Source organism: Hyaena hyaena, unplaced genomic scaffold (genome assembly GCF_003009895.1).
Source record: "Hyaena hyaena isolate Hyena2069 unplaced genomic scaffold, ASM300989v1 scaffold_221, whole genome shotgun sequence".
In the NCBI taxonomy this organism is placed as follows: Eukaryota; Metazoa; Chordata; class Mammalia; order Carnivora; family Hyaenidae; genus Hyaena; species Hyaena hyaena.
In genome coordinates, this window is record NW_024080853.1 from 2,019,457 (window position 1) to 2,046,245 (window position 26,789).

The 26,789-nt window shown below is 38.8% G+C and overlaps 1 protein-coding gene across 2 annotated transcripts in view; it reads left to right on the top strand.

Annotated features, from left to right (window-relative positions):
- Positions 1-7,826: 7,826 nt before the first annotated feature.
- SCAF11 (SR-related CTD associated factor 11) overlaps positions 7,827-26,789 on the top strand; it is a 74,481-nt gene continuing 55,518 nt past the window's right edge. For both annotated transcript variants that reach the window (XM_039243104.1, XM_039243105.1), the window contains exon 1: positions 7,827-8,064. The gene's annotated coding sequence lies outside the window, so the exon portion shown is untranslated. The remainder of the gene's footprint in view (positions 8,065-26,789) is intronic.

Consider the following 26,789-nt stretch of genomic DNA (forward strand, 5'->3'; position numbering starts at 1 on the left):
TGTGGGTTGAGAGTCTTTGTGTCTTTTGTGGGGTTCATGTTTGTGGTGATGTCTCTGGTATCTTTGTTCCTTGGAACATTTCATTCAGAGCGTCCCCCTCAGGAAAACTTGTAGGCCTGGCTTCGTGGTAACAAATTCTTTCAATTTCTCTTTATTTGGAAAGATTTTTATCTCTCCTTCTATTTTGAATGACAGGCTTGCTGGATAGAGGATTCTTGGCTGCATATTTTTTCTGTTCATCACATTGAAGATCTCCTGCCATTCCTTTCTGGCCTGCCACGTTTCAGTAGATAGGTCTGTCACCACTCTGATAGGTTTCCCTCTGTATGTTAGGGCCCTTTTCCGAAGCTGCTTTCAAAATTCTCTCTTTGTCCTTATATTTTGCCATTTTTACTATGATATGCTGCGCAGAAGATCAATTCAAATTACGTCTGAGGGGAGTCCTCTGTGCCTCTTGTATTTCAACGTTTACTTCCTTCCCTAGGTTGGGGAAGTCTCTGCTATAATTTGTTCCAGGACTCCTTCAGCACCTTTTCTTCTCTCTTCCTCTTCTAGGATTCCTATGATACGGATATTGTTGTGTTTGACCTTATCGCTGAGCTCTCAAACTCTTCTTTCATGTTCCTGGATCAGTTTGTCTTTTTTTCTGTTTCCTCTTTTTCTATAGTGGTGTCTTCTAAATCAGTTATTCTCCTTTCTGCCTCTTCAATTCGTGGTTTGGATGCCTCCAATTTATTATGTATCTCATTTATCGCAATTTTAAATTCATCACGCCTATTTTTATGCTCCATGTTGCTTGTAGCCATAGTTTCTTTGATGTCCCCTATGCTTTTTTCAAGCCCAGCTATTAATTTTATGATTATTGTTCTAAAATCATGTCCAGTTATGCTGCTTATATCTGTTTTGAGCAGGTCATTAGCTGTCAATTCTTCTTGGAATTTCTTTGGAGAAGAGCTCTTTCTTTCATCATTTTTGTTGGCTTTCTATCTCTTGTTAGTTTTAAAGATTTGTTATGCTCTCTGCAACTGTGAGTGCTGCTGTACCCAAGAAGACCCTTTGACTGTCCAGGGTGTATCCTTTCAGAGAGTGTTTTTTGAATGGTATCTCTTGGTCTTTCTTGTTGAGACCTTGGTTATTTTATTTTCCTACTCTTAGTGATATTTGGGACTCTCCACCATGTGTACTTTGGCTTTTTCTTGAGGTAGCCCTTTAGGTCTGCTGTTGGGTCACCACTTGTAGGAGGCCGGATCCAGCAGGTCCAGGGGTCCCTGAAGGATGGACGGTTGGAGAGAGAGAGAGTGAGAGAGCCAGAGTCTTTCTGATCACCCAGCAGACATCTACAATTACATTCTTAAGTGCTGGGGATTAGGATCTAAATACATGAACTTTGGAGGGACACAATTCAGCCCATAACACAAACTCAACATCAGCACAAATTACATATTGAAATATTTCATTTTTCACTGTTGCATTAAATTGTAAAGTCTTTAAGGGCAAGAACAATATTTTATTTATACCACCTATACCTAGCACAGAGCCTGGTACACACTAGGCAGTTAATACAAGATAACAACTGGTTTCTGAGGACTATAAGCAGTTTGTCGCACCTTGCAAATATGAGGTCACTGGTGACTTTTTCCAAGAGCAGTTTCAATGGAGTGGTGGTGACATAAGCCTAATTGTTCTGGGCTTAAGAGTGAATGGACAGGTTTGACAGTATAACAACTATGACTTTTGTATGACAAAAGCCACCATGAACAAAGTCAAAAGATGATTATGATAAAAAATAGTACCTACATATATGGAACACCAAGAGTTAAGAGCTCTGACACAAAGAAATATCTTATAAAAAGATCAGAAAAAGATGAAGACAAACAGTATGAAAACATACAAAGGCTACATACACAACCCAAAAATACAGAGAAAAAAAGTTCAGCCATATCAGTAGTTAGGGAAACACTAAATGAAATAACAGTGAGATAGCATTTAATGTGCATTACACTGACAAAAATGTAAGATTCATGCATCTAGACATTCTTTTACCTTTTGATCGGCATATAAACTGCAGTAATTCTAGAGGTAATCTGGCAGTGTCTCACTCAGACACCTTTGGTCCCAAGTATGAGAAAACCCAACTCACCCTCCCTCCTCAGTTATTTATAGAGTCACATAACTCAAAATCTAGACATAGATAGATGGAATTTTCTTAAATGTTATCATTAGAATCTAGTTTCTTTCCATGTCTTAGTTCTGTCATCCTGAGTGGAAATCATTTTCAGTAAAGGTCTCTCTTCATGAATAGAGCTTATATTCTTAGAGCAACAAGTCTAGCAGAGAAGTCCTTGATCTAATTCTTATTGTCCTGAATTGAGTCATGTGCTCATCCCTGAACTATAGAATATTATAGCTAGTATGATATTATGCTCTAATTGACCAAATAGAAAAGCAAATGGAGGAGTCCGTGCTATTTGTAGCTCTACAGATTAACAGAGGAAGACTAATTCATCTAAAGAAAATGAGGTGCTGTTAGCAGAAAAAGAGGAGATGGATGCTGGGTGTCAAAACAAGCAAACAAATGTACATATATCCTCTACAAACAATATCTATCAAAATGTGCACGTATCTTTTGTCTCAACAATCTCACTTTAAGGATTTGATTCTGTAGAAAGAAATTGCACAGTTTAAAAGAGATACATGTATAAGGATACTCACTCTAGCATTGTTTATAATGGTACAAAATCTGGACAAATCTACATTATTTAGCAATAAAGGAATGGCTTAAAAAATTATGGTACATTAATAGTTTATTGTGCAGCTAGTAAAAGAATGAGCTAGGTCAGAGTATCCATGATAAACTTTTCAGTAAGTAAAAGGTGCAGAAAAATATAATGTGATTCATTATTTATAAAAATCAAAACTTCTATTTATTTGTGTTTCTGTAACCATTGGAAAAGTATGGAGAGAAACATTAATTTTTTTAAGTTTATTTACTTTGTGAGAGAAAATGAGGGGGTAGGACAGAGAGAGGAAGAGAAAGAATCCCAAGCAAGTTCTGCACTGTCAGAACAGAGCCCCATGTGGGGTTCAATCCCATGAACTGAACCCTAAGATCATGACCTAGGCTGAAACTAAGAGTTGGATGCTTAAGTGACTGAGCCACCCAGGCACCCCAAATCATTAATCTTTTAATACTGATATTACCGAGGATTGGGATGGGGAGAGTAAACTATCCTTTTCTTTATTTGCTTCTGAATATACTGTTATACTTCTGTGTTGTCTGAATTGTTAAAATGAATGCTTATTACCTTTTAAATGAGTAGAAAGTGAAATGAGGAAGTAGTCTTAGATATAAACTATTTTTAGATTTAGAGACAAGAAAGATAAATTCATCTTAGGTAAAGAAGAGTTTCAAAATATTGAAGATAGAGTAACCCATAGGGTGGGCCCTGAGGGGATGGAGAGGATCCATTTCAGAGCAGAGTCCCAAAAGTAGCAAGGCTGTAATAGCTTTCCTGTTCACAGGGAAATGCAAAAACAAAACAAAACAAAACAAAACAAAAAAACAAAAACCCCAAAAAACAAAACAAAAAAAAACCCCAGTTCATAAAAATTTAGTTCTTTAGTGTTGAAAGTGCTTGTTTTAAAAAGGAAATCAGGGTGATAAGAGATGGGAGGACTTTGAAAATGTATACTGTTATTTATCAAGATTAAAAGTTTGCAGCCCTGTCAGTTCCTGTTAGAAAAGTTAATGGTCTATAAATCCCAAAGTCTGGGAAAGACAGACCTACAGCACAAGTAGAAAGCTAAGCATTAAGCAGCAGCTAGCACTTCCTCTGTTGTTGAGGAAAACAAGTGTGTGTGTTAGAGGCAGACTTTGTAGGGATAGGGAAAGAAGGTGATGAAGTTAAAGGCTATGGTGAGATCTTTTGCTAGGCTCCAGGTTGAGGGGCTCCACAGCAGTGAGTGTGAGGTTGAGACCTGAGGGGAGTGGCAAAAAATGGTAAGAGGTGCTGTGGGAAATGGGAGACCAACCTGAGAGAAACTGGAGTTTTCAATATGGAATAATATCGGACTATATTTTTGTTCAGATTTGGTCTTTTATGAAATTGTCCTTGGTCCTTTTCGTATTCTCTCCCTCATTTGACACTCTTTCCCACCCAGCCCTTTTCTTTTTATTCCTTTTATGACACATATTCTTTCTTAAGCTTGTTTTTGTACTTGTCTTATCTGTATCAACTAAACTATCTCTGAGAATGACATGGGGTCATTCATTCAATAACCACTTCACAGCACCTCTGACACAGTAGACACCCGACTGATTAGTGCTGAAATAAATTTAATTCCATGTAGAAAAGGGGTAATCAGTATCATCTTGATTAAAATTCTTCGCAGTTGTGAAAAAAAGGGATAAACCATTTGGCTTTTTTTCCCTTAATTCCTATAAACTTTCCCCCATGGCATATATTTTTCATTCCTTATAAAGATACCGTATATATACATATTATTTTTTTCCTCATAAGAGTCTTAAACTGTACACCCTTAGAATTCAAACACTCCTGTTATAAAAATGCCACAGAGAACATTAAAATAAAAATCTCCACTGTAATAGATATGAAAAGGAGGACCAAAAAACTTAGGCAATATGTTCAAAACTGCAAAGGTATCAAGTGAGAGTCCATATTGGAGTCATGTTTCCACCTAAATTCAGTGTCTTTACACAGTGATTCCACTTCTTAATTTCAATTTTATTTTGCATTCAACTTATAGCAGTTAAATTAATTATAGAAGTTATCTCTGTTAAAACTGTCAAAATCAATACACTGATTACCCTTTATTTTTAAAGATGCCAGTGTGGGTTTCTGTTGCTGTGTGACATGTTTGATATTTTAAGTGCCAGGTAAAATACAACAAGCCATTTGGGCATTCAGTTGAAGGCTGTTTTATGATGCGTATCATTTGTGTTATTTATGGTTATAATCAAATTTTAAACGTTGACAGTGATGGTTGGTATATCAATCTTTACTCCTTCATTTTATAGTTCATCATTTATTTAAAACTCTGTATCTCTTTATTATATTGTAAATAAAATATATTGAAATCACAGAGAGAGTAACAAATTGTCACATGCAAACATAATTAGAAGGATGCTGCATGTACAGAAATACACATAGTCTTCTCCCTGGGGAGGCAAGAGATGGCCTATTACAAACCACCATCCTCTTTTCTATTTGCATATGAAAGGAGAAACCACTCATATGTTAGCATTACAAGTATTTTTCTCTAAAAACATGCTGGCATAATACCTAAGAGGCCAACTGTAAAAGAGTGGAAATTAATTATCTGCCAGAGAATAAATAGATCAAAAGGTTCATGTTGTTCAGTATGGAGCTTACTCAAAAATTAAAAACGGACCTACCCTACAATCCGGTAATTGCACTAATGGGTATTTACCCCCCAAATACAAAAACACTAATTTAAAGGGATACATGCACCCCTATGTTTATTGCAGCATCATTACCATAGCCAAACTCTGGAAGTAGCCTAAGTGTCCTACTGATGGATGAATAGATAAAGAAAATATGGTACATATATACGACGGAATATTATTCAACGATAAAAAAAGAATGAAATCTTGCAATGTGTAACAACATGGACAGAGCTAGAGAATATAAAGTTGAGTGGAATAAGTCTGTCAGAGAAAGACAAATACTATTTGATCTCACTCAAATGTAGAATTTAAAAAACAAAACAAAGGAGCAGATTATAAAGAGAGAGAAACCATGAAACAGACTCTTAACTATAGAGAACTGATTGTTACCAGAGGGGAGGTGGGTGAGGATTAAAGAGTACACTTACGATGAAAATAAAATGATAAAGAGGAAATGGCCCCAGAAGGGGGGGAAAACGGATTCATATTGTTTAGTTTTGCTGAAATGTATAGTTATTGTTTTTTTAAAATTACAGTTTTCTATTGGCAGGTATTACCATTTGACCTTTAATTAAATGTAAGGACGAACACTGTTAACAAATAAATAGATTTTCATATAAAATACCCACAGAAGAATGCTGCCCCATTAGTCTCCATCTGAAGTTACACTCCTGGGGGGCTGCATTCTCTCGTTGAAGATGCGCATATGTACATGACAAAGCTACACCCTTATTCTGATGAATGGCTCATCACAGTGCTTGTGGAACAGTGACAGGGAAAGGCGTTTGATAAAAATTTTGTTCCATCAGAAAAAAAAAAAAAACATTTTAACTCCTCTAGATCACAGTTTCCTCAAATTTCCCAAACACAGCGAAGCCCATCTAAATCCCCAAACCTCGTACAATTGTAAAACTCCAAAGACTTTGAAACAGAGACAAGGTTGCTATTCATATATTCCTCCAGCAACAGTTACCAAGTTCTTATCGAGTAACAGGCACTGTGCCAGGAGCTGTTGTTATGAAAGTAGTAAGACATTGGCAGTGTGGGGCCGACACGGAGCAGACCGGACACGATGCATACACAGGATGAGGGTGCCATAGAAGCGACCTCACAGTTCGGGGAGTTAGGGGCGGGCGACCGGCCTGGTTTGAGCGAGGGCGGCGGAGACGTGGCAAGCCGGCGGGGTATCGAGGAAGCGGGGAGGGTCGTCATTCTGGGCAAGGCTTGGCGTGGTTAGGGGAGCGCACCGCGCACAGAAAAGAAAGGGGAGGGTGTCAGGCTGCAGAGGAAGGTGCGAGCCGCGAGGATGGACGTGCCTGGGACCTGGGGTAAGCCATGTTGGCCGGGCGGCCCCGGGCCAGGGCTGCCTCCCGCGGGAGCGGTTAGCTGGACGACGGTGCGGCCCCGGACTGGAAGGGCCACCTGGAAGACGGCTGGACGCCGGCGCGGGAAGAGCAGTCAGGGGCGTGCAGAAACTGTACGCCAAACTGGGAGGTGGAAGTCAGTGGCTTTGAAAAAGCATAAAGGTGTTTCTGAGGTAAAAACAAAGGATCCAACGACCCGATGGGAAATAAACAAGGCACACGTGTTCCACGGCACGCAGGTCCCGACAAATTATTGAATGATCACGTCATTGCCTGACCACAAAGTGGAGGTCCTCTAATCACAATCAAGTTTCAAATTTTTTGTTGTGGGAATCAGGACAAGGGGATATCCTAGGCTTGATGAGCGACAGGGAAAACCTCTCCCCCAGGCATTTTTTAAAGGCCCGCCAGGACGAAAAAAAGAGGTGGGCTTACAAATTACGGGCACTTCAGCCTCCCTGTGGGATGTATTTCAGGTGGGCAACGGTGCTGGGTGAAAACTCAATCCAGCGCCAAACAACACAATAACATTCTTCAATATCAGATTACCATAAAGATAGGGTAGCAAAAGCCACGCAAACCATCTCACGTCCAGGTCCCCAAGGGTCTCCTTCATTATCCACGGCAACTTAGCCGGCTGCGCCGCCAAAGCAGCGCCAACTCCAGCGCCTTACACACGGCGCCTGCGCACAACCGCCGAGTGGGAGAATGACAGCCTGCGAAAGACGTTTCCCAGAAGCCCGCGCCACTCGCTGCCGTCCTCCCTCCCGCTCACGGGCCGCGTGACGTCACTCCGCCCGCCACGTTCCTCGTCGCTAAGGGTGGTTTGCCAGCGCCCCCCAGTGGTCCGGTTGAGCGCTGCAGAGGTACGCGCAGGGCCCAGCAAGCGAGTAGGGCGAGTGCGGCGGGCGCTGCTGCCGCCGTCGTCACCGTAGCGCGCCGACATGTGGCGGCGCGGCTGAGCGGAGCGGAGGGGGAGAAAAGGGGAGGGCACGCGCGGGGAGGGGAGGGAGGAGGCCAGACAAGGCGGGGGGAGGGGGAGCCGCGGTGGCGCAAGTCGCGCGGAGCAGCGCAGCCCGGGTCCGCTCCCTGCTCCGCCGCCACCTCCCGACCCGGCCAGTAGAGCCTGCGCCCCAGAGGCCCCCGGAACAACTCAAAGCGGACGAAGGAGTCCATGTTGGGGAACTTGGCGTAGTAACTGGGACCTAGGGACCTGCAGTGGGGCCGCCGCCGCCGCCGCCGCCGGAGCAAGCGCCTCGACCTCGGCCTGAGGTAAACACGGGCCGACCCCGGGGGCGGATGGGCTCAGGCAGCTGGCGGGGCGAATGGGGGCCGTTCCAGGCCGGCGCAGAGCGGAGGAGCGGGCCCGGGGCGACGGGAGGGCGGACAAAGTTTCGGAATTGCGCGCGGCCCAGGCGGCGTCCTGCGCTTGGAGGAAAGTTGGAGCTGCCTCTCGAGGCGGGGGAAGCTGCGGCGGGGAGGCCCCCCCATTCCTTCTCGCTACCCCGCGAGGGAGGCCCCGCTTCGGCCGCCGTCGCCTTACAGCCGACACCCTGTCCCATTTCCTCCTTGTGGCCTACCCGCCTCCCCGCCGCTTCAGCCGCCGAAGCCTGTTCCCTGCTGGGTGCGGGGTCCGGTGTGTGTGTATGGGGGGGGGGGTTTGAGCAAGAGGTTCCGCGACCGCGTCGCCACACAGGCACCCCCTCCCTGCAGTGAAAACGTGTCTTGCTGGTCTCCGGGCGCTCCCCGGCCCCCCAAGTTCGCTTTACTTGGAAGACTTTGCTTTTGTCAGTAGTGTCCAAGCCCGCTTGTGAAACCAAACTTTACTACGTCGTGACCTCTCCGTGCGCGAATAGGGAAGAGCCGGTGCTGCCAGGCATCGGCGTTTGCCCCACGTCCTGAATTTCGAGCTGTTCTCCCACCCCCAGTCTTTAAACCCGTTTCCTGGGCTGACCACAAAAGGGCCGGATCTAAACTTAGCTTAATGAGTCGCTCTTCCTCACACCTAGGAATTTTGAACCATCAAAGACATTTCTTGCAGATTGCTGGCTGACTTGGCACCCAGATACATTTTGAAAAATTGTTTTTAAAAGTAAGCCCCTGGTTCAATTAGTTGATTAAAACAGTCCCAGATTCAAATGTTGTGAGTTGTAAAAGAACCCCAGCGTTTTTCTGTAGAGTATTTCTGACAGCGTCTACGAGTTGAGTGATTATCACTAATTTTGGATTGCGTTTTAATCAACATCTTTTACCCTACTATCAGTGAACTAAGATATTTAAGCAAAACTGATCAGAAAGTTTTTCATGTTTGGCTAGTAGATGCTGATGTTAAATTTTTCCAATTTGTGAATTTCCATTGAGTTTTGTTAAAGGTGTATTAATAGATGTATTTTTCATTTTAAAAGTTAATTCAGACATATGACTGCTTATCTCAGCAGAATATTGAAGGCAAAGCATTCTTAAATAACTGCTGTTTTTGTATTTTATTGGTAACTGTATGAAAGTTTTGGTAAGAATCAAGTCTCTTTACAGACCATTGCTTTCTCCTATTTTTTTGGCAGTTAGCTTAATCATCTCACCTTTTTGCTGTCGGTTAAGAACTGCAGTAAAACGCTTGTGGGACTTTTATTTTTTTGTTGTTTTAATTTATTGAGCAGATGAAATTTTGAAATTGTCTTTGGATTTCTTTTGTTTCATTCTCTTCTTAAAGATTATCTGAATTTACTTCGTATCGTGTTTATGCAATATGGGTTTTTCAAATTTGTAATTCATACTGTGGCTGCACTTTTTCATTATACTATTTTCCAGTGCTTGCAAATATATTAATAATCATTCAGTTTTACTTCAGAGGGTGACCTTTTTGCCTGAGAATTTGAGTACGTTTTAATATTTTTGGTGGGCTAAGATTTGGATGTTTGCTTACTCCTAGTGTACTCACATTATAAAGACATTTCTCAGTAGGTCATGGGGGCATAAAACTGTAGGAAAAAAATAGAAAATTGTAAATATGCTGCCTGAAACGTATCATGGAGAAAATCTTAAGGGTGATTTTTGAGGTGTGTCTTTATGTGGTGTTAGTGGAGTCCGCGAGATAAGATAGAAATTCTTCAGGGATCACTGAGCTTCCCCATTATTTTTTGGGCACTAGGCAGTGTGGTTAGGCATTTTTCCTGAAAAGCTGTGCTGTTAATTAGAGATAGGATCAAACAGTGCAGTTACACGATGTTGTTGATTCACCATTAGTAGCATGTTTTAGTAGTAGGAGAGTACAGCATTATACTAGTCATTGACTTAACACTGAGCTTTTTAGTTTTTAGGTACACCAGTGAGAGATGTAGTTGTAAAACCTAACTAAAGAGACTGGCTGATGTAGAGGTAATAAAAAGAGTCAATCTGAGAATAATTTTCACTGTAACTTCCCATTAGGAATCTCTGCCACCATCTATCCTTGTCTTTTAGTGATGTTGATTGGATCTTGACTTACCTTGCCCAGTGAAATAAAGAGGCTTAAAACCTAAATTCTTAATTATGCTCTCTGTCTGAAAGAATAAATGAATAGCTTTGCACCTTAGCTTGCATCTGGATTGTACTAACTGGTATTAGTACTGAGTAGAGCTCAGAGTTAAAATCTGGCTTTCCCAAGATTCATCTTTGCGTTGTCGTTGTGGTCTTCAAGTTGTGACTTTGCTTTGTAGTACTTAGGTACATGAAATTTTACAAATATGAAAACAACACTATCATCTCTTACTTGCAAAATAGTTTCCTAAAAAGTCTATGACTTCTGTTTACCTATGATGTTTAACACTCAGCAGCCAGAGTGATCCTGATGAAACCTGTCAAATCATGTCACTTCTCTTTTCAAATGGCTTCCCTTCTCAGTCATAGTAAAATCCATAGTACTTATGGTCTGCTGGGCTCTTAGTGTTTCATGTCTTCTCTTCCTCTCTGACTTGATTACCTCACTCTTTGTCCAGTTGGCTTCTTCTGTTCTACTGAGAGTTTTCTCTGACTGCTCTATAAAACAGCGGACCCCCTTCCCATGTTTCCTACCACTTTTTACACCACATTTTCTCCATAGCATTTATCACTTTCTAATATTGTATAATGTATTATCTTAAGTTTATTGTATTTCTTCTTCACTTTAAGGCAAGTTCTGTGAGAATAGGGGGTTTGTCAGTTTGGGTCATTGTTTTGTCTCCAAACACCTGAACAATGTCTGACACATAGTAGGTGCGTAGTAAATATTTAATAGGTTAACCTGCTTTCAGCTGGACACATTAAAGCATTAAAAATAGTAATTGTGGTTTGAAACTTTAAACTATGCAAGTCTCAGTCTTTTGCATAAACTGCTAAGTTATACTTTTATCCATGATTTATGTTCAGTTCAGGGGACATTTTTAAAGGAGAGGATAACAGAATGTGACCTTGGAACTGATTTATCAGGGTATAGAAGGAACTAAGAATACTTAGCTAAGGGTAGAGTGGTATAACTATCTTACTGTTGTCATTTAGACAGCCAAATTAGACTTATTTTTGGTAGTTGCAAAAAGCAACTAAATGTTGTCATTTAGAAGCTAAATAAGACTTATTTTTGGTAGTTGCAGAAAGCAGAGTTATGGTTATGGTGATTTTTTTTTTTTAATAGTTTATTGTCAAGTTGGTTTCCATATAACATCCAGTGCTCATCCTATGGTGATGGGTTTTGAAAGGGAGGGGAAGCAGCAAGAGTGGATGTGGGAAAATTAGTTAAGACTCTTATAGTAGTAGTTCAAAAGAGATGAGGATAGCTTCATTTAGGATGAGAATTGTGAAGGTGGGCAAAAGTGAATGAGATTTGCAATCACCAGGCCTCTGTTGATGGGTCCAAAAGTAAGGGAGATAGAAATTTCAGAGATAAACAGCTAGGTTGAAGGTGATACCCCATAAGGACCAAGGTTCTTTTGATTCTGACCTACTGCATTTAAGGTACCCCTGGAACTTTCAGATGGAAATTTCTATAGGCAGTTAGACAATATGGTTCTTGATTTTAGAAGAGAGGTATGGACTGGAAATAGAAGTCATTTATATAGGTAGTTGAAACTATAGGTGGAATTGCCTATAGGAAAGAATATAACTAGAATGGGATCACAGTGGCCCCTAAATATAAAAGTTTGAGGAAGGAATGTAAGCTACCGAAGAGTTCTGTGAAGGTCAGAGAAGTAGGAGTTTAGTGCAGTACTATAGAAAGCAAAGGAAGAGAGCGTTTCAAGGGGAGGGTAATCAGTAGGGTCAATTGTTAATGAGAGTTGAGTAATGAAAGAGCTAAGATTTTTCATTCAGATTAACAGTAGGAAGCTCATTGGCCTTTTTATTAATAAGCAGGATAGTAAGCTTCATATTTTCAAACTGATGCTCCTGTAATTACTTAACTAGATGTAAAAGTACTGAGATCAAAGGTTTAGAAATAATCTATCCACATTACAGAAGAGATCTAATGTTTGTCAAATATTTGCTATGTGCCAATCACTCTGTTTTAGACATTTTATATACATTTTCATTTGACCTTTTCAGCAGCCTTTCAATGTTGGGTGTATTAATCCATTTTACAGAAAGGAGTCTGAAGCTCTAGAGAAGTTAAATGACTTGCTAAGAAATTCCATTCCACCTGACTCTTAGGCCTTTAGTTACTCATTATATCAGTTTGCCTCTTAAACTCTAGGTCAGTGCTATCTAGTAGTAGACCTTTCTGTGATGATAGAAATACTGTGGGCCTGTGCTGCCAATACAGTAGCTAATGTGGCTGTTGAGCCTTTGAAATAGGACCAGTGGGACCAAGGAACAGAATAGGGGTTACTGTATTCAGCAGTGGGGATATAGATCAAAAGTTATTGAGAATCCCATAAATACTAAAGCAGAGTTTTATAATAAGAAGAGGTGCAAACACATATTCCTCATTTGGAAGGAGTAGCATTTTACTTATATGCTAGTTTTAGGTACTATAAATGAACATTGTAGATAATCTTTTTTTTTTAAACAATTTCAAACTTTAAGAAAATTCCCAAGTGCAATACAACTTTTTTCTCTGAGAGTAAGTTGCAGACACCATCCTCCTTAAGTCCCAAGTACAAAGTTTTTTTAAAACCCTGAACCACTTGAGTAAGCTGCAATGCCTTCTTATCATGCCAAAGATAAGGACTTTTTTTTACATAAAATATATCAAAATCAGGAAATTAACATCACGATATTGCTACAATCTAACTCTTCAGACCTCCTTCAGTTTTTGTCAGTTTCCACAGTAATTTCATTTGTTAAGAGGATCCAGTTCAGAATTCTGTATTGCATTTAATTGTAATGTCTTTTTATACTCCTTCAACCTAAAACCATTCCTCAGTCTTTTGTTGATTTTCATGACCTTGACACTTCAAGAGATAAGTTACTTTTTTTGTTAGGTGTCCCTCAATTTAGATTTGCCTGATATTTCCTCATGGTTGGATTTAAATTGTGTTTTTTGGCAGGAGTGTCTCAGTAATGATGTTGTGTGTTCTCCTTGCATCCTATCCTATGGCATACGATTTCAATTTGTGCCATCGCTGATGATGTATACTTTGATCACTTGAGTAAGATGAAGTCTCCCAAGCTTCACCAAAGTTTTTTTCCTCCCTTTCTTAGTAATTAATAAGTATTTTGTGGGGAAGTATTTTGAGACTTTATAAATATCAGGTTTGCAATTTCTTCTCAAAATGTCCCAGTTTGGCCACCAAAAGCCCCTTCCAGCTGGTTTCTGTGTTCCTTTGACTTGCTTTGAGCACTTCTGTACTGTTTGACGCAAGAAAATGTCCCAGGTTCACCTTTTACATACTTTCTCTGCTTCAGCCCTAGAATCAGCTGTTTCTCTAAAGAGTGGTTTCTTAGAGTGAAAGGTATCTATCTATCTATCTATATCTTTGTAGACTAAATCTTATATTTATTTATTTATTTTCTTTCATAGTTTATTTTCAAGTTGGATTCTATATAACACCCAGTGCTCATCCCAACAAGTGCCCTCCTCCACGCCCGTCGGTCCCCTTCCCCCCACCATCAGCCCTCAGTTTGTTCTCAGTATTCAAAAGTCTCTCATGGTTAGCCTCTCTCCTTCTCCTCCCCCATGGTCCTTTGTTTAGTGTCTCCTAATCCTCCTATAAGTGGAAGCATATGGGATCTGTCTTACTCTACCTGACTTATTTCACTCAGCATAACACCCTCAAGTTCCATCCATGTTGCTACAGATGGCCAGATTTCATTGTTTCTCATTGCCATGTAGTGTTCCATTGTATAGATAAACTACATCTTAAATTTTTTTTAATGTTTTATTTACTTCTGAGAGAGAGAGAGAGAGAAGTGTGAGCGGGGGTAGGGGGGTGGGGGGGAGGGTCAGAGAGAGAGGGAGATACAGAATCTGAAACAGGCTCCAGGCTCTGAGCTAGCTGTCAGCACAGAGCCTGACGCCGGGCTCAAACCCACGAACTGCGAGATCATGACCTAAGCCGAAGTCCGACGCTCAACTGACTAAGCCACCCAGGCGCCCAGAACCACATCTTCTTGATCCAGTTGTCAATTGATGGACACTTAGGCTCCTTCCATGATTTGGCTATTGTTGAAAGTGCTGCTATGAACTTCGGGGTACATGTGCTCCTATGCATCAGCACTTCTGTATCTCTTGGATAAATTCCTAGCAGTGCTATTGCTGGGTCATAGGGGAGTTCTATTGTTAATTTTTTGAGGAACCTCCACACTGTTTTCCAGAGGGAAAGGTATTTAGAAAACCTAGATTTGGGTACTGTATTCATTTCTGTATCTATGTATAGAAAACCATGAGATGGTACCAGTTTTTCCAATTTCTGTATTTGTTTTCCAATGTTTGTTTTCATTTTCTCCCTTTCCAAATTTATAACTTTCTTCTCTTACAAGGAGAAACCTGATTCCCAGTATCCTTAGCGTATTTACTTATGGTCAGTCACCAAGATGTAACCAAATTCCTTTTGCCACTGCTGTTTTCTCTCCTGTGTTGGATATTATTTTCACTCTTCTTAGGCTCTGATCTCTTGTGCCAAGATGGATTCCTCACTCTAGGCTCCTCAGATACCTCATACTGAGGATCTCACCATTCTGCTAGAGTTCCAATACCTCACTCTGGGCTTCCTCACCATCCTTCATATGGACACCTTGCTCATTAACTTGATCTCCAACGCCTCTAGGCAGAAAACCAACATGCAGATATGTTTTCTGAAAAACTGTACTTATTGTTTTTATAAGAGATTATCACACTGAAATTTTAATGAAAATTATGATCAGATATGTGCTTACTTTAAAATTTAAACCCTCTTGAGACTCTCACATCTCTGGTGTGATAAGACTAAATTTCCTCATTTTCCCTTTTACCTGAGTTCTCAGATGTACTTTCAGGGGGAGTCTTAATGTAATTTTGACAGTAAGGTAAAAATTAGTTATTTGGGGGGGCACCTGGGTGGTGCAGTCTGTTAAGATCTCGTGGTCTGTGAGTTCAAGCCCCATGTCAGGCTCTGTGCTGATATCTCAGATCCTAGAGCCTGCTTTGGATTCTGTGTCTCCCTCTCTCTCTGCACCTCCCCTGCTCATGCTTTTTCAAAAATAAACATTAAAAAAATAAAAAAAATTAGTTCTTTGGAGTCCATCAGACCTAGCTTTGCATTCTAGTTTTCCCATATACTGATTGTCACCTTTTATTTGTGACTTAATCAGTGTCCTCACCTATTTTAATTTTTAAGTAACATTTACCTAAGTCTAGTGATATAGAAGCTAACACCATCTCTATTGTCTTACACCCTTAAGTTAACTCCATTTAGTGATTTTTCAAACCCTTTTAATGCAGTGTTACTAGCGTTCAATGTTGGTGGTGTTTAAATTTTTAAAATGTACTGTAGTATGGTATTTTGAGGATTAAATGTGCAAAGACATGTCAGAATAAATGTGCAAAGATATAACAAGTGGTTTGGTACTTGAGTATTAAATGTGCAAAAACATGTCACAGTTGATTGCTGGGTAAGCATTTCCCCTACCTATAAACTTGTGCTCCAGGTTTGTTGATATCTATGTGTCTGTTAGGTCTGGGAATGAAACATGGCCTTTGCCCTCGAGAGGCTTATTCCTAATTGGCCTTCTTTATTGCTCCCCAGTGTTCTTCCATTTTTTTCCTAACTAGTTTTCCATACTTTTCTTTCTTCTCCCACTTCCTGCTGCTGCATTATTTTTAAAACCCCCATTTTAAACATGTCAAAATAGATAAATGTGATAGAGGTGTACTTTTCCTTAGCAATTTCCCACTTTTTACAAAACACAATTTAAGTCCTGCCTTGGACTTTAAGTCCCTTTACGTTCTGGCCCATAATTATTCTTTACTCTTATCTGCTATTGCTGTCCTGAATGAATTCTTTCTGACTAAATTAGTCCTCAAAAATGCCTATAGTTCACATTTGGCACTTAGCATATGCTATTCTGTTGTTCATCTTTTGTGTCCTATTTCTTCAGCTCTACTTTTTGCAGCAGGAAGGGGTGTTGTATCTTAATCTGTCTTTGTATTCCAATGCCAGACTCAGTACCGTGGCCAAAGTAGTAGTTCTAAACTACAGTTTAAAGTAAGCAAAAACAGAAACAAATATTAAAGAGAGCAGCATGGCAACACTGCCTTGAAAATTCTCTGGGATCAGTAAAACAGCTTACAAATGATAAATGATCTGTTAAGGTAAATATACTTGTAACACTATTTTGTATGCCTACATCGCCTGTCAAGAAAATTGTTTCCTTAAATTATTGTTCCCCATTCTAATGGGGAATAAATATTAATAACTTAAAAATGTGTAAGCTATCATTCACCTGGAAATCTTATCATAGAAGAGCCTTCAGATAGGACAGCTTTAGTGCATTAAGGCCATATTTCTTTAGGAACTGTAGTACACATGTGCAGTTACTTAGACAGCAACATGAGTAATATGAGGAAGATGCATGAAACAGAAAGTAGCTTTATTGTTTCAAAACTGCTACAAAACAAAATTGCTACAGTAGATAAAACTAAAACTGAATGAAGGAGGAACAAAGCCAGTCAAGCCCTTGAGAGAAATTTAAAATATATTTTATATTAGTATAGTTACTCCAACTTTCTTTGACTACTGCTATGGCATATCTTTTTCCATTCTTTCATTTTAACCTATGTCTTTATATTTAAAGTAAAAGCAGACTCAGACCTGTAAATACAGAGAACAAACTGATGGTTGCCAGAGGGAAGGGGAGTGTGGGAGGATGGGCAAAATGGATAAAGGGGATTGGGAGATAGTCTTTCGGTTATGGAATGAGTAAATCAGAGGAATAAAAGGCACAGCCTTTATTTTATATTTTATAGAAAATATATTTTATATTATATAGAAAATATAGTCAGTAATATTGTAATAACATTATATGGTGACAGATGGTAACTATACTTGTGAGCATAGCATAACATATAGAGAAGTTGAATCACTGTTGTACATCTGAAACTAATGTAACATTGTGTGTTAACTATACTCAGAAGTGTTTTAAAATTTTTTCTGAGTTTCTAGTAGATAGTATGTAATTTAGTGTTTTTGTAAAGTCCAATCTGATGATCTTTTAATTACTGTGTTAAGGTTATTTACATGTAATTATTGATATATTCTATTTTGTTCCCCATTTCCTGCGCTTTATTCAATTACGTGAATATATTTAACGTTCTACTTTAAATTAATTTATTGACTTTTTTACTATATCTCTTTAAATTATGTTTTAGTGGTTGCTTTAGGCCTGCTCTCGACAACTAGAAATGTGGCTACTTTGAATTGAGAGATATGCTGTAAATGTAAAATACACACCAGGTTTCAAAGACTTACTACCACAAAAAGAATATACAGTGCCTCATTTAATAAGTTTTTGTACTGGTTACATGTTGAATGTTAATATTTAAACATACTAGGTTAATAAAATATACTAGATTGACATTTTAACTTTTAAAATATGGCTATTAGAAAATTTAAAATTACATATGTGGCTCACACTGTATTTCTGTTGGACAGTGCTGCTGTAGGGATTAAAATATGTGTACCAAGACATTCACAATCTATGTGGAGTTAATATTTTTACTACTTGAAATGAGTGTAGAAGCCAGACAACTTCCCCAGTGACATTTATGTTAAAGTTGTTGCATGTATTACATGTATATGGAATGAAAACCCCACCAGACAGTAATATAGTTTTTATTTTTAGTAATCGTATATTTTATTTAAAAAGTTACGAGGAGAAAAGTAGTCTCTTATTTTAGCTATTAACTATTTTCTTGTTCTTTGTTAATGAAATTTCTAGTTTCTCTCATATTATTTCTCCTCAGCTTGAAGGATTTCCTTTAGCATATCTTTTAAAGTAGCCTTGCTGGGGCGCCTAGGTGGCTCAGTCGGTTAAGTGTCCAACTTTGGCTCAGGCTCGTGGGTTCGAGCCCCACATTGGGCTCTGCGCTGACAGCTAGCCCAGAACCTGGAGCCTATTTCAGATTCTGTGTCTCCCTCTCTCTCTGACCCTCCCCCTGCTCGTGCTCTCGCTCTCTCAGAAATAAATAAAAAACATTAAAAAAAATAGCCTTTTTCTTTTTTTTTTTTTCCTTGACTGAAAACACCTTTTCCACTTTCATTTCTGATAGGTTTCTCTGTTAGGTATAGAATTCTTGGTTGACAATTCTTTTCTTTAGCACTACAGATGTCTTGCTTCTTGGATCCCATTGTTTCTGATGAGAAATTTGCAGTAATTTGAATCATTAATTTTCTCTCTATGCTGTGTTTCCTTATTGTAAATATGTATTTTTTTTTTACCTTCACTTTTTTGCAGTTAATTATGATTTGTCTAAGCATGTTTATCTTTCTTTTGAGTTAATCCTATTTGGTATGTCCTAAAATTTGTGAATTTTGAAATTTGGGAAGGTTTTAGAAATTGTTTCTTCAAAAATTTCTTTAGGTACCCAGTCTCTTTCTCTTATTTTTTCTACAACTCAAATGGCATAAGTAGAACTTTGGATTTTGTCCATAGGACCCAAAGACTCTTCATTTTCTTTCACTTCTCTGTTCTTCAGATCAAATCATTTCTTTCTCACATTTGCTGACTCATTCCTTTGTATTTCCAGTCTGTTGTTGAGGTCTTATTTCACATACTGTATTTTTCAATTCTAAAATTTGTTTGTTTCTCTATTTTTTAAGTATACCTTTTTTAATGTTTGTTTATATTTGAGAGAGAGAAAGAGCGAGCTTGAGCAGGAGAGGGGCAGTGGGAGATGGAATCTGAATCCAAAGCAGGCTTCAGGCTCTGAGCTGTCAGCACAGAGATCATGACCTGAGCTAAAGTCAGAGGCTTAACTGACTGAGCCATCCAGGCATCCTTGTTTCTTTATTTTTTATAGCTACCATTTGTCTCCTGAGAACCTCTGTCTTTCATTTATTACAGAAGTGTTAAAACTATTAATATCTGACTCAGATTAATATCTGTTTTCTTTTCTGACATAGGGCTAGTGAGTTCCTATCCTACTACTTATAACTGGCTTTCTGACCTTAGGTTACTTAATTTCATTGTATATAAGGTGGAGATGTCTTTGCAAAATACTGTAAAAACTAGATGAGGTAACTTAGAAAATGTCAGGAAAAGTAATAACTAGAAATAGTATGGAAGGCATACCTAAAAGTCCAGCTCCTGAGGCATTTGAAGCATTTATAATAAAATTACATTAGGAAAGGGGCGCCTGGGTGGCTTAGTCGGTTAAGCGTCCGACTTTCGCTTAGGTCACGATCTCGCGGTTCGTGGGTTCGAGCCCCGCGTCGGGCTCTGTGCTGACTGCCAGCTCAGAGCCTGGAGCCTGTTTCAGAGTCTGTGTCTCCCTCTCTCTCTGACCCTCTCCTGTTCACGCTGTCTCTCTCTATCCTAGAAATAAAATAAAAATATTAAAAAAAAAATTACATTAGGAAAGAATCCCAATATCTACCCACACCTGATGTGAATGTAAAAGAATGTTCTTTCTTTTTTATTTTTAAAGTAAGTTTTCATCATAAGTAATAACATATTTCCAGATTAGAATAGTAATGTTTTATAGAAGTAGGATTGTAGAATGCCTCAAGTTATATGTGAAATATTCATTAGAGAATACATTGATTATATACCTAGGTAACATAACATTGTATTTACCTGAGATAACTACCTAGCAAGATTAAGAAATTCAGATAATAGGCAGGGCTGGAGTAAAGAGAGTGAATGCCCTGCTTACTTCACAAAACAATTGCTTTCTTTTTTCAATAGTTGTTTCACTATAGCAGTTTGTACCAATTTAGAAAGTATTAGAGAGTGGCAATTCTTGAGGAACCAAAGAATGACATTTAACATCTGTATAAATAAGAGACTAATTTCTGGAATTGAAACTGTATAACGTAAGGTTGGTGAAATTTTGTTTAAACAGAACAGAGCAGTATTTCAAGAAGCAGTGTTTTGAACATAGTCCCTTTTTTCCCTGTTGTCATAGATGAAATCCATTTCCATTCTTCTGTAACAAGCATTCATATTCAGTTACTTACTGTCATTAATTCCTCTTCTTTAAATCTTAGGATTTATTTTATTTGCAGGTGTTTCCTGTGCTATATATGTTTTTGGGATGTGGGTAAACGGAGATTGCCATTTCCAGTTGGGAGTCTTTCTAATGTAGGACGAGGGTTAAATTAAAGATATAATTGACAATGTTTCTGTTTTGGATTAGAAAAGAAGATAAAAAGATACCAGTTCTTCCTCCACTTCCGATACTTCCGTCCAGGATGCCTTTCTTCTCTTGGCTGTTCTGCTTGTGAGATACGAGGGTATGGTGTTGATCCCAAGGGCTCCTCTTGAGATAGTTCCCTTGAGTCATTGGTTGTGAGATGAATCTCTTCACACCTCACTATTTTTTGCTTTTTTTTTTTTTTTTTGCCTTTAATAGGCATAACACTTAATCTTCTGAATGTAAACTCTGCTTTTCCACACTTGTTACTCTTCCCTTCAGGGGACCTGTATTAAGCATTGAGGAATTACTGATGGAAAGAAACCATATAAGAGCATTAAGTTTGCCTTTACCACTTGAATTAGTTACGTCATCGTGTTTTAGTAGATAGGGATGTGAAAATGGAGAGGGGAGTCTTGAAGACCAGTGAAGATTGCAGTCAGCTTCCTATTCCCTCCGCCATACCTTAAACAGCAGTGGAGTTGTTAAATAAGAATTGCATAAATATTAAGTAGGTTTTTTTTTTAAGTGTATTTATTTGAGAGAGAGAGCATGTGCATGCACGAGCAGGGGAGGCCCATGGGAGAGAGGAAGAGAGCGAAAATCCCAAGCAGGCTCTGCACTATCAGCACAGAAACCAATGCAGGACTTGATCTTAAGAACTGTGACAGAATTGCATAAATATATATATTGAAATTATTGAAAGACATGTGAGATGATACTGCCTTATAATGTTTCTCATTTGGAGAAATAGTGGAAGCCTTTCATTTGATTTATCAAACTCTTTATGATAATGTATCCAGGCACATAGAAAGCACTTATTTTTCTTTTTAAAATAAAGTATTGTGGATGGTTCATTCACTTAAGTGTCAGACTCTTAATTTCAGTTCAGGGCATGATTTAATGGTTTTGAGATCAAGCCCTGCGTCAGGCTCCATGCTGTGTGTGGAGCCTGCTTAAGATGCTCTCTCCCTGTCCCTCTGCCCTTCCCCCCACTTATGTGCACGCTCTTTCTGTCTCTTCAAAGAAATAAAGTACTGCATCGTAGATGTATTCTCGTAGAATGGACACCTGTCACATAAGAGTATAACCGAATTGGGTGTCAACTGTAGTGTTTTTCTTCCCCCAAATGATGAAAAACTGCTCAGCTCCATACCATTAGTAGGGTCTTGGAACTGATCTATTTTTACATCACTGCCTTAGAATTTAGTGGGGTTGTGGGGCGCCTGGCACCTAGGTGGCTCAGTTGGTTAAGCCTCTGACTAGGCTCAGGTCATGATCTCGTGGTTCATGAATTTGAGCCTTGCATTGGGCTCTGTGCTGTCAGCACAGAGCCTGCTTCAGATCCTCTGTCCCCCCCCCCCCCTTTCTGCCCCTCCCCTGCTTGCTCTCTCTCAAAAATAAACATTAAAAAAATACTGGGAAAAAATTTAGTGTTAATTGTGAAATTGTGCTTTTAATCTCTCCGTCTCCATGGGCTATAGAATATATGACCTTTTAGTGTTACAGAAATGTAGGAACCAGAAATAGAAAATTAAAATACCTCCTCTCATCAGTGGTGATAGAACACGGGTGGCCTCTGTGTTGGTGATATTATAGCACCATTGGAAAGACTGAGACTATGAAGTTGTCAGTGAAACAGTACCTTTGTTGAAAATGTTAACAGTTTATGTTCTAGCCAAAAATTGTTTTCTCATATTAGTCTTAACTTTTAAAACATCTTAAATTTTACTAAATATATTAAAATTGACCATTTTGGAGGTTTGTAGTTCTGTGACTTTTAATATATGTATTTGTAGTCCTACCATCAGGGTCAGGATTCAGAATGGTTGCATTACTTCCAAAAAGCTCCCTCATCACTATCTTTGTAGTTAAACCTTTCCCAAATTGTTATCAGGTGACCAGTGATAACAGTTCTTTATCATTACAGTTTTTACCTTTTGTGAATGTCATATAAATGCACTTGTGTAGTATGTGACCTTTTGGGACTGGCTTCTTTCGGTATATTATCTTTAAGATTCATTCAAGTTGTTGAGTGAAGTTCCAGTCCTTTCCTTTTTTGTTTTTTGGGGTTTTTTTTGTTGTTGTTGTTTCGGATTTTTTTGTTGTTGTTGTTTTGGTTGAGTAGTATTCCATTGTATGTCTGAATGCGCCATAATTTATTTAGATTATATCTGGTTTATCAATTCTTTCTTGTACTATCTTTATCTGGTTTTCGTATCAGGGTAGTTGGGAAGTATTTATCTTCCATTTTCTGGAGGAGATTGTGTTGAACTGGTATTACTTCTTTAAATGTTTAGTAAAATTCACCAGGGAAATCATCTGGGCCTGGAGATTTCTTTTTTTGGAGGACTACAGATTTAATTTCTTTGAACAGTACTAGGGCTATTCAGTGGTATTCTGCTTAGTCAGTTTTGCCAGAGGCTTATATTTATTGATTTTTTTTTTCAAAGAATGGGGTTTGGGTTTCATTGATTTTTCTGTTTTTCTGTTTTCAATTTCATTGATTTCTACTCTCTTTATTTTTTTCCCAGCTTTGTACATATTTTTATTTAATTTTAGTTTAGCTTTTTTTTTTTTTTTAATTTTTAATGTTTTATTTATTCCTAGGAGAGAGAGAGACAGCGCGAGCAGGGGAGGGTCAGAGAGAGAGGAGACACAGAATCCGAAGCAGACTCCAGGCTCTGAGCTGGCAGTCAGCACAGAACCCGACGTGGGGCTCGAACCCACATACCACGAGATCATGACTTAAGCGAAAGTCGGACGCTTAACCGACTAAGCCACCCAGGCGCCCCTAGTTTAGCTTTTTAACATAGAAGTTTAGGTCACTGATTTGAGACCTTTTCTGAACTTTCATGCAGTCATGCTTTTGCTGCATCTTATATATTTTATCTATTGACATATTTGGATTTAATTTTACCATTCTATTTATTTTTATTTTTTGGTTCCCTCTTATGTAACTTCTTTCTTTGGGTTATTTGAACATTTTTTAGTATTCCATTTTGACTTACTGTGTTTTTGCTTGTATATCACTTTTTATTTTTTTATTTTTATTTTTTTAAATGTTTTATTTATTTCTAGGAGAGAGAGAGAGAGACAGCGTGAGCAGGGGAGGGTCAGAGAGAGAGGGAGTCACAGACTTGAAACAGACTCCAGGCTCTGAGCTGGCAGTCAGCACAGAGCCTGACGCGGGGCCCGAACCCACGAACCGTGAGATCATGACCTAAGCGAAAGTCGGACGCTTAACCGACTAAGCCACCCAGGCGCCCCTGTATATCACTTTTTAAATGATTGCTCTGAGGATCATAATACATCTATTTATTCAGTTTCCTTAGAATCAATATTTTGTCATTTCAGAATCTTTTAATGTTTTATTTGTTTTTGAGAGAGAGAGATCACAAGTGGGAGAAGAGCAGGGAGAGAGAAAGAGAGAGAGAGACAGACAGACAGACAGAATCAAAAGGAAGCTCCAGGCTCTGAGCTGTCAGCACAGAGCCCTATGCGGAGCTTGAACCAACGAGCGGTGAGATCATGACCTGAGCCCATGACCTGAGCCGAAGTCAGACCAACTGAGCCACCCAAGCGCCCCTATCATTTCAGGTGAAATGTGAAAATCTTTTCACCTGTAGGTCCCTTTAGCCTTTTCTCTGTATGTTGTAATTGTCTTGTGTTAGTTACATTTACATATTGGAAATCTTATTAGAAAGTGTTGTAATATTTGCTTTTAATTTACCAAACATTTAAAAAAAGTTCAAGAAGAGGATAGTTAATTATATTTATCCAGATATTTATCACTTCTGTTGCTCTTCCATCATTTCTCGTGTTGTATTTAAGGATGATTTCACTAGATATGAGAATTCTAGGTTTACAGTTCTTTTCTATTTTAGCACTTTAAGAGTGTTGTTACACTTCCTCTGCTATTTAGTTTCTTTTTCTTTTTCTTTTTTTTAAGATTTTATTTTTAAGTAATCTCTACAACTGATTTTGGGCTCCACTTGATAACCTCAAGATCAAGAGTTACATACTCTTCGAACTGAGTCAGCCAGGCGCCCCTGGCCAATGTAGTTTCTGATGAGATACCAAGTTATTCATATCATTAACCCGCCTTCCCCTCATAATTAATGCCTTGTTTTTTCAATCCGCTTGCAAGATATTTTGTAACTTTTAGCGGGTTGACTATAGGCATGGATATCAGTACCGTTTGGAATTTGTGAGCCTCTTGAATGTAGAGGTTTATCTTTCACCAAATTTGGGAGTTTCTGGCCATTATTTCTCTTTGTCTTCCTTTTTTTTGTACTGCACTCATTTTCCTCTGCTCAGACTCTTGACATGAATGATAGGGTTTTGTTTCCCACAAGTCCCTGAGACACTGATACTTTTTTCAATATTTTTTCTGTTGTTCACATTGGGTACTTTTGATCTGTCTTCAAGTTCATTGACTTTTCATTCTGCTACTGAATCTGTCCAGTATATCTTCTATTTTAGTAGTGGCATTTTTCAGTTCTAAAATTTTCATTTGATGGTACTTTAGATCTTTTTTTTTCTGTTTGTGTCAAGAATATTTGCTCTTGTGGAGCATTTTTATACCTGCTCTAAAAGTCTCTGACATATAATTCATCCAGTGCTCTAATATCTGTGTTATTTTAGTGTTAGTTTCTGTTGATTTCTCTTTTCCCACAGGAGTGTAGAGATTTTTCTGTTCTCTCTGCCAAGTAATTTTGGGATGTGTTTTGGAGATTTTGAACATTATGATATGAATCTTAGTGTCTTATTTAAATGATATGGAGAATGTTGATATTTTTGTTTTGGGAGGCAGTTGATTCAGTTGGCTTTTAGGCCACAAGCTCCAACCAGTTTTCTTTAGGTTGCAGTTTTAATATGTTCTGCTTTGAAAATCTTTGTGGTACTATTTGGATTTCTCCCCTATGTGTACTGCCTTGTAGCCAATCTGACCTGCATGGGGGTTTATCTTATATTTTAGTCTTATATTTTATAATTATCTTATATTTTATCTTATATTTTAGAGCCTATGGTATCCTGCTTAGGGTTAAATCTATAGATGTGCAGCTTAGGGGTGAGCTAGGAGTTCATAAACAACTTATACCTTGCTAAGTGCTTTCCCCTCTGTTATGCCCAGGGTATTTCCTAGATCCCTGGGACCTCCTTCCCCTCCCCCACTTTTTCTGTCCTCTGGCTGGAAACCCCAATCTTCATTTCATTTGTTCCACTGTGGTGCATGGACAATTGCATCTGGAGCCAAGTGACAGAAGACAGGAGAAAAACTGAAAATAGTCCAGTTTCTTCAGTCAGTGAGGATGGTCCCTTTCCCTCAGAGTTTTAGGCTCCTGCTGGCTCTGCTGTTGCCCCTGTTGTAGCTGTCACCGTAAGAGAATTGGGTGGTGGGGAATGAAGAACAGAAAAAAGATGAGATTTCCCTTACCCTTTTTAAGCAATTAAGAGACTCCTTTTCTTCTCTTTGGATAGAAATAGAGGGCTTTTCCTAGAGCTTTCAGTTCCTCTATTGTTACCAACAGCCACTTTCTGGGTTTTAGGCTCCATTAAACACAGGCTGGGGCAAAACTGGATGGGAAAAATTATAAGCTCACTCCCAGTTTGATAATATATCAGATTCTGGGCTCTTCCCCAGTCTACTTGCTATTATTTACTTTCAAAATTTCAATTAGCTGCTCCATTTATTCTGTCTGGGTTTTATAGTTTCAGTCAGTGAGATTAACAAGGTGGAATGTGCTTACTCCATTTTACCCAGAACCAGAACTCCCCAGTTTACTTACTATCAATTTTGGAATGTCATGGCTACTGAATCTCCTTATTTTGGTTAAATATGGTTTGTTAGTTACATTTTTAAAAAATGTATGTGTGATCCTGTGTGTAGCAGTGCAAGCTCTGTTGAGGAGATGATGTTACATTAAATGTAAAAAGAAATAGGAACATTAATTTCTCTCTTAGATCATAGTCTTCATGAACTCTTAATTCTCCATAATTATTTAACATTTGAAAAACTTTTCCTATTTTAAGTTTAATCTATATTTTCTGCCTGAGGATTTCTGGTTTGCCTTTCACTTTGGAGACTTTTATTCTTTATTCCTTTTAAAAATTATTTGTTTCAAGAATTAGGTTACTGGTGGGGCACCTGGGTGGCTCAGTCAGTTAAGCGTCCAACTTCAGCTTAGGTCATGATCTCATGGTTCGAGGGTTCAAG